The sequence below is a fragment of the Sciurus vulgaris genome, assembly GCF_902686455.1.
Source record: "Sciurus vulgaris genome assembly, chromosome: 9".
Classification (NCBI taxonomy): Eukaryota; Metazoa; Chordata; class Mammalia; order Rodentia; family Sciuridae; genus Sciurus; species Sciurus vulgaris.
The window spans coordinates 95,552,741-95,560,503 of NC_136469.1; the positions used below are offsets into that span (position 1 = coordinate 95,552,741).

Here is a 7,763-nt window from a genome sequence, read left to right on the forward strand (position 1 = left end):
TACATAGGTTATCATTTTTAATGGTCATAATAAGTTTTATTGTCCTTAACATGTACATTTGTTATGGCTTGGATTTGAGATGTCCCCAAAAACTCATGTGCAAGACAATTTAAGAAGGCTTAGAGGTGAAATGATTGGGTTATAAGAACCTAAACCCAATCTTTGAATTAAATCCCTGATAGAGATTAACTGAGTATTAACAGAAGGTTAATTAAAACAACATTAAAAGCAGATAAGAAATATTAGTAGTTTTATCATGTTATATATACATTTTATTAACTCACAGAATGAGTTCATCTATTCAATAACTTGTGTTCTTCATCTTTGTGAGAAAATTGACTTGATAGTAACCCCCATGTCCTTTTTAGTTGTGACTACAGTGAGGGATATGCAATAGTCTTCCAAAATCTAGAACGATATATTCTGATCTTTATTCTAAATGTATATAATAATTAGTTCTCTTGTTATCTGCCATTGACTGTGGCATGGAATTCAGATCTAAAATCACAAGTGCAAATATTTCCAGTTGTTTCTTTTTAGTTTATCACAAAGTTTTACTCAAAGTGAAATTATATATAAAAATTAAATTATTATTACTACCATGTGTTGGTGTATATTCAGAAAACAATTAAATAAAATCCTTTAAAGATCATTTCTAAAACTCTAGGGACCCAATAATCTTTTTAGGGAATTTGCCTACATTTTAAAGCTTCAGTGATCCAGATGATCTCTTAGGGGAATTCAACCTATGATTTAGTCCAAAGACAACACAATATTTTCCTAAGAGACTATATTTTTGTATAAAATTGTTTAAAATAGAGAAATATCATATCCATTTACAAATATATAGTTAAGACTGTTCTTCAATGTTAGAAATACCTATATTTTACCAAATGTGTCTTTGTTTTGATTGTTATGTTTAACACATAAACTTATGAATTTACCACTAAAATATAAATTTAATAGTGGTATGGGATATTTTATGATAGTATAAAATACTCAAAATAGGCTGTCCAATGAATTTAGGACAATGAAAGATCCCAGAGGCATTAAGACTAACACAGACTATTTTCCTGGGGAGCAGGCAGGAATCCACAGAGAGAAAGATTATAGAATATTATGCTAAAAAAATATGAGTTTGTTTGTCTTCCTTCTTCCAAACAAACCTAGATAACCTCTCCTGAAATTCTTGAAATTCTTAATGTCACAGCTGAAAATTAAACATCACCTCAATGGCTCCATAATTTCCCAAAGGCCACATATTGGACAATAGACAAGTATTTAGAAAGAGGACTGCAGTGACAGGACTACTGCTTCTTAGGTGCACTACTAAGAAGTAACGGTTCAAAATCAGAACATTCTCTATATACTCCACCATCAATAGGGGAAAAGAAAAGTTTATAAAAACTGTCATTATTCATAAATGTATTAGTAATTGTATTATTAATAATGTCTTAATTGTTTTCTACTAAAATTTTTAAATTATTATAATTGCATGAAATGATATTAAAATCATAGAACACAAGTTTCTATATGGATTAGTTCAAAGAAAAAGATGTATGACTATTAAAAGTAGTCTAAGAAAATTTAAATCTAGCTTTTCCATCTTTTGAAGAGTTCAATACCTGAGGTGGTTTTCACAATGGTCTTCAATTGAAGCCAAGAGTATTTCAGTACTAAAAAGGAGATCTGGGTTGGGCATAATATCTTTCACTAAGGTCTTCCCTTGCAGTCCTTAAACCCATTAACTGTTTCCTAGGTACTGAGTGGACTTAAAAGTGTGACATTAATACCAAAAAACTACCATTGTTCTCTGCAACGGATGTTAAGAGATCAAACAAGATCCATCACCACTCTGCGACAAACATGGACATTTCCCTAATCCTTACTTTGCCTTTCTGTGGACCTGCATTAGTTACTTAGAGTTATAATAGCACATAACCGCAAATTTAATGGCTCAAAATAACAGGCACTTACTCTCAAAGTTGTAGAGGCCAGAAATCAGTAATAATGATGTTGGTAGGATTAAGTTGCCTATAAAAGATCACAAGGGAAAATCCTTCTTTCACCTCCTCTACATCTTAGTGACTTCTGAAATTTCTTGGTTTGTGGAACTTAATTCTAATCTCTGTGTCTACCTTCACATGATTTTCTTCCTTGTGTTTCTGTGTCCTTTTCTGTGTGAGGATATCCTTTTTGAACTTAGTTAGGGCCCAGCTAAATCTAACAGTATGATCTCAATTTGCTATTTCTCATAATCACGTCTGTAAAATTCTATATCCAAATCTAGTAATATTCTGAAGTTTTAAATGGACATGCATTTTGGGAGGATGCTTTTCAAACAACTGCATGTATTCGGCTTTCTGTATCCATCCCTTTAATTTATAACAAAATATGCAAAATATATTCACCTCACAATTTCTTAAAGCTTAAAAAATTCCAGCATCAACTCTAACTAAAAAAATCTCACCTAAAAATAACTTTTAAAATCCAAATCACATTATCTAAACCATCTGCATTAAGTATGGGTAATTCTCTGGATATGATCCAGTATGGTGAGAATTATTACCTACCTGTAGACCTGTGATATCAGAAAAGAAGCTATCTGCTTCCAAAATACAATGTTGAGACCAAGAGATGATAGACATCCCTCTTCCCCAAAACAGAGACTGAAAGAAAGAAATGGTTCACCAGATTCAAAGAAGTCTGAAATTGAGAAAATTAGCTTAGGTTTTAAGTCTGAGAATGATCCTCTGTACTATTTTTAATTTTTTTTTTTTTTTTTTGCATCAGGGATTGAACTCAGGGACACTCAACCACTGAACCACCTCCTCAGCCCTATTTTGTATGTTATTTAGAGACACGGTCTCCCTGAGATGCTTAGCACCTCACTTTTGCTGGGGGTAGCTTTGAAATCATGATCCTCCTGCCTCAGCCTCATGAGCCACTGGGATTACAGAGCTGTGTCATGGCAACCAGCCCTCTTCTTGATTACTGTGTTTTTATTACTGCATCACAATTATACATAATAATGAAACTTATTGTGACATATTCATATATGCTATATTTTGGTTATTAAATTGCATTATGTATTTGGTTTTATTAAAGAAATATCATAAAGAATTCAGAGGAAGAAGAAGAGGAAGAGAAAGAAGCAGAATCATCACTATCATCATCATCTGACTTTACTCCTCTGATTTAAAGCTCTGCCTTCTGGGTTAGCAGTAGTGAATCTTCCCTCTAAGCATAAAGCTATGCCATCTAAGTGATCCTCTTTTTGTTTGGAGTTTAGCACTGTATGTGGTTCCAGTTTGAAGGACTGGGGAATGCTTAATTTTTAAAGGACCATAAGAGGCTGTGCTTGGCAAATTTGCACAAGAAAGCAAATTGTTAAAGGATGAAATAGTCTAGATGCTTACAATGTGGGCACCATGTTCCAGAAGGTAGGAAAACGGTGGAGATAAAAATGGCATAAAAGGATTATGTGTCTAGGTAATGTCATGCAGTAGGATAATCCTGAACTCCCTGTCTTTAGGTCAGAGAGCTCTAAAGAGCAGGAGCAGCACTTTGAGACTTTAACTCATTAATGGACAATGGCTGCCATATGAGGTTTCCTGGGATATTCAAATCAGTAGGCTCTCAGTGATACAAAATCTGCTTGTTTTGGGGTTATTTTAAAAACAATTGGATGTGGAAAAAATTGTATTTGCCCTAATGGTCTTTGAACTAATAGGTCTTAGGCAGCAGTAAAGTAGTAAACAATTAAGGGGTCAATACACAGTGGCCATATGTGACTTATGTTTATACCAAGCATATCAGTTAGGTTTCTCTAGAAGAAGAACAGAACCAACAGTGTAGGAAAATATATGATTATTTATTATATTGATTTACATGATCAGCTGGATAGTTTCAGTGGTCATCTGAAGGCTGGTGAAACAAAGAAGCCAATAGCTGCTCATGGCAAGAAACTGGAGCTTTAGAACCAGAGGGACCAACGATGCAGCCCCAGTCCAAGACCGAAGGCCTGGGAACTCCTGAAGGATCATTAATCACAGTCAATATTGGAAGCTGGAACAATGTCCTTGGCCAGGGAGTGGAGGAAGCAATGGACAAACCTACTGAAGAATAGATCTTGCATCTTTGGGAGCTTCCTCCTTTTTTGTCCTTTTGTTCCATCTGGGCCTATTGTACTGTGCCATTCACATTCAGGGTGGTCTTCCCCTTAGTTTGCTATCCCACATGCCAATCAACTCTGGAAACACCCTTCTCAGTAAATCCATAAATATTTGAATTCTAGGCATCTCTTAATCCAATCAAGTTGATGTAGATTAGTCATCACTCCAAGTACATATTTGTAACCAAAGAGCTCTTAGTGGTACACCCTTTTGGTCCATCCCTAAAATGTTTAAATTCCTGGTCACCAAGCTTCCTCAAGTTGATTTTGTTGGACTTTATTTCATCAAAATTAGATAAGGCTGAATCAACAGATGCCTCAGTGGATCAATTGTGTTTCAGATGCATTTTTCTCTGTCCCCATTATTTAATAGCAACTTCATTACCTACTTCCTGAAATTCTACCAGGAAATCACCCTCTTCATTGACTGCTAATTTTTTGGTACAATGAGGTTCCTAGAATGACCAGGTAGAGACAGTAGCTCAAAGTTCAGTGACTAGAGATGGTTGATTGGTTGTCTCTTTAAGAACCAAGTATACTAAGCCATAAGATTATGATTTATGGGAAGATGGAACACATATCCTCCAAATGGGTCCTGGGTATTTTGGAAGCTGGGTTACTCCTAATCAAACTATATTCCTGGAGCAATCCATATAAAGTGCCTTTTCTTTTTTTAAGACAGATAACATATACTTGATGAAGACAATACAACTTCATTGACAATTATGTACATGCTTGCCTATTAACTGAACTTCCAAAAGGTCATTATATCATTATGAGGCTAGAATTTTCCAAGTAGTATATTATATTACAAAGTCAATTGATTCATTGTCTGTTTCCTGCAACAACTCTTTTCCTGTATATTGGGTTCTTTTGTTTGTTACTGTTTTCTGAGAAATCTCATGCTACTGGAGCAAACATTTGGACCTCAGAGTACTAGCTGAGGTCCTGTAGGAAAAATGATATGCCAAATATGTGTCACTCACACAAGATAAATCATTATCTCCTCCATGCAAATAATCACTGAAAACCACTTATAGTCAGGTAGTGCTGAACATTTATCCATGTTGATAGATGGAAAATGGGACTCCATGTAGCCATGCTGATGGAGGGAAAGGAGGACACCATTTAACCTTGGTTGCATGAACCCATGATCTTTCACCCACAAATATTTTCCATCCCTACTCCCATGTCTACCTTGTTTCAGAACACATTGTACTCTGTGAGTAGGGAAAGAATGACAGAAGTTGTCTAACATCAGTTAGTCAAGTCACTGTATTGACTTGGGTTTCTTCTGTTCTATAATAGATGTTAACATGTGATATAAATATCAGGTTTACTGCACTTTTCACATGATCATGTGTATGTTTATCTGTAGACCTCTTAGTTGCCAAAATTTAATTTTTTTTTCCCTTTCAAGTCACTGATCAGTGGGCCAAGTCATTCATCACTGATCATGAGTCAGTGTACAGTCTTACCTAATGTCACTTCTGTTTATATACCAAGTGGATGACCACATGCACTGCTTGGAATTGTGCCCATTACGTGGATTTTTCTGACTGCTCTTTCAGATGCATAACTAAATTAAGCCGTTTTGGACTAGCAGTTCATTTTTTAATCTGCATCCAAAAGGGCAACCAGTTTGGGTATGAGTCAAGCTCATCCTTCTCCCTCCCTTTATCAACTAGTCATAAAGAACTTCCCCAAGTGAGAATAAATGTGACCTGACACAAATAACATAGTGTACTGAACAACTGGTTAAGGGAGATAAAATCTTCCATGAATCACTCATGCTCTGGAATGTTCTCCTGGATATGTCAAGAATGCAAGGCAATGACCACTCTTCACCTGTGGCTTTCCTCATGGTTACATTTGCAACAACAATAACAACAAAAGCCCTTGAAAGCTGAGGTAGTATTTCTTCTTGAACAGAAACTGGCCTTGCTTTGAAAGAGTTGAATACCCCCGTCAGTATTTCTGTCCTGTGATACTGAATGTAGTCACAGTCTGCATCTGCTGCTTCTGCATAGTCCCTCCTAGACTTGTGGGGATAAAGGATGTCAGTGCTAACATAGATTTCATGTTGCTAGCTGTGCAATGAATACTAAAGTCCTTTTTCTCTGTGTAAGGATCTCATATTTTCTGTCAGCATCCAAGAGTAACAGGCTAACAGATGAGGTGGTGAGTAGTGTAAAGTCCCAATCCCTGTCACTTGTTCATACATCCTATGTTTACTCTCTCTGCTGATGATTAATTCTGGGTGTGTGAGTTCTGTCAGTTAGATGATTACTGGTCCCAGCAAGCTTTACAACAATTTGTTGTTCTGCATCACTAATCATTTGATAGGAACTCTGACTTCATGGTCACTTTATTTCTCATAATTAGGTGTTCTGTTTGGATCAGGACCTAGCTGCGTACAGGTGTCATTAGTCAAATAGGGTTTACATCTTTGGCATAAATAATTTGGAGCTATTCCAAAACCTAAAGGACAATGAATGTGTTGTGTTGTGTGTGTGCACATGCGCACACAGTCACTGTTGGATTACAAGTTTTTAAAATTTCTTTATGAAAGATAAACATCAGACAATTTAGAACTTTAAAGTCTTTATAATTGTGTTGATCAGCATTTTGGAAATCTCCTGAGGCTTCCCTGATTCATTAGGATATAGAGAAACTAGCAAGTTATGGAATCAATGAAACTTAACTGCAAAAATTTCAGTAGTGCTCTCTAGGGGTTCTCTAATTGATATGTATATCTCACCTCAATCTTATTGAAAAGCAGAAACCTGTATGAATTCATTTTTATAATAAAGAAAAATTTTCTTCCACACAGACTCTACTGTTTCATCAATATAATGAGGATTTCTAACTTTGATTTCTGCAAGTGGTATATTCTAGTATCTTTTTTTTTCTTTACAAATCTACTTTTAATTCACCTCTCATACATGACCTAAAAAGTGATACATTTTTCTTTTGAACTTATTTTCTATTCACAGTTTCAAGTCAAGATGACAAATATTAAAGGTTACACTAGTTCTAGTAGGAAAAGGAGCATTCAACGTTAAGATGGAATGAATAAAGCACAAAAAAATTAAAACCTGGAGATATTAGGGAACTCCAGATAATAAATTAATAGACACTAGAGAATGTACACTTTGTTACCTCATTTTTAAAAAGTTCTAGAAAAGGCAAACTAATACATAAAGACAGAAAGCAGATTCATGACTGGGAATGTGAAAGGGAATAGCAAGAGTGAAGCAGAAATTTTGGGAGGATATTAGGTATGTACCTTGCTTTGATTGTGCTGAGATTTTCACATATATATTGATCCTTCTGTAACTACATATTACTATTCAAAATGTTCAGCTTGTTTTTAAACAAGGCATATCAATTATAATTTTTAAAAATAAAGTTAAAAAACTATGAAACTTTTAAGAACTCAAATTCTTGAATCTTTTTTCCCCTCAGAATCCATAAATCAAGAGATAAGAATTTCAAGGATGAGATGAGCCGTATCTTGCTAAGTTAAAAAAGAAGTACCAGGAGATAAGGGCAGCTTTATTCCATATGCTCTCTGGAAAATTAAAGG

At 35.1% G+C, this 7,763-nt stretch overlaps 1 long non-coding RNA gene across 1 annotated transcript in view; it reads left to right on the forward strand.

Moving 5' to 3' along the window:
• LOC306669647 overlaps window positions 1-7,000 on the forward strand; it is a 42,802-nt gene extending 35,802 nt beyond the window's left edge. The window contains exon 2 of the long non-coding RNA XR_013766191.1: window positions 2,794-7,000. This is a non-coding gene — a long non-coding RNA (uncharacterized lncRNA). The remainder of the gene's footprint in view (window positions 1-2,793) is intronic.
• The last annotated feature ends 763 nt before the right edge of the window (window positions 7,001-7,763 follow it).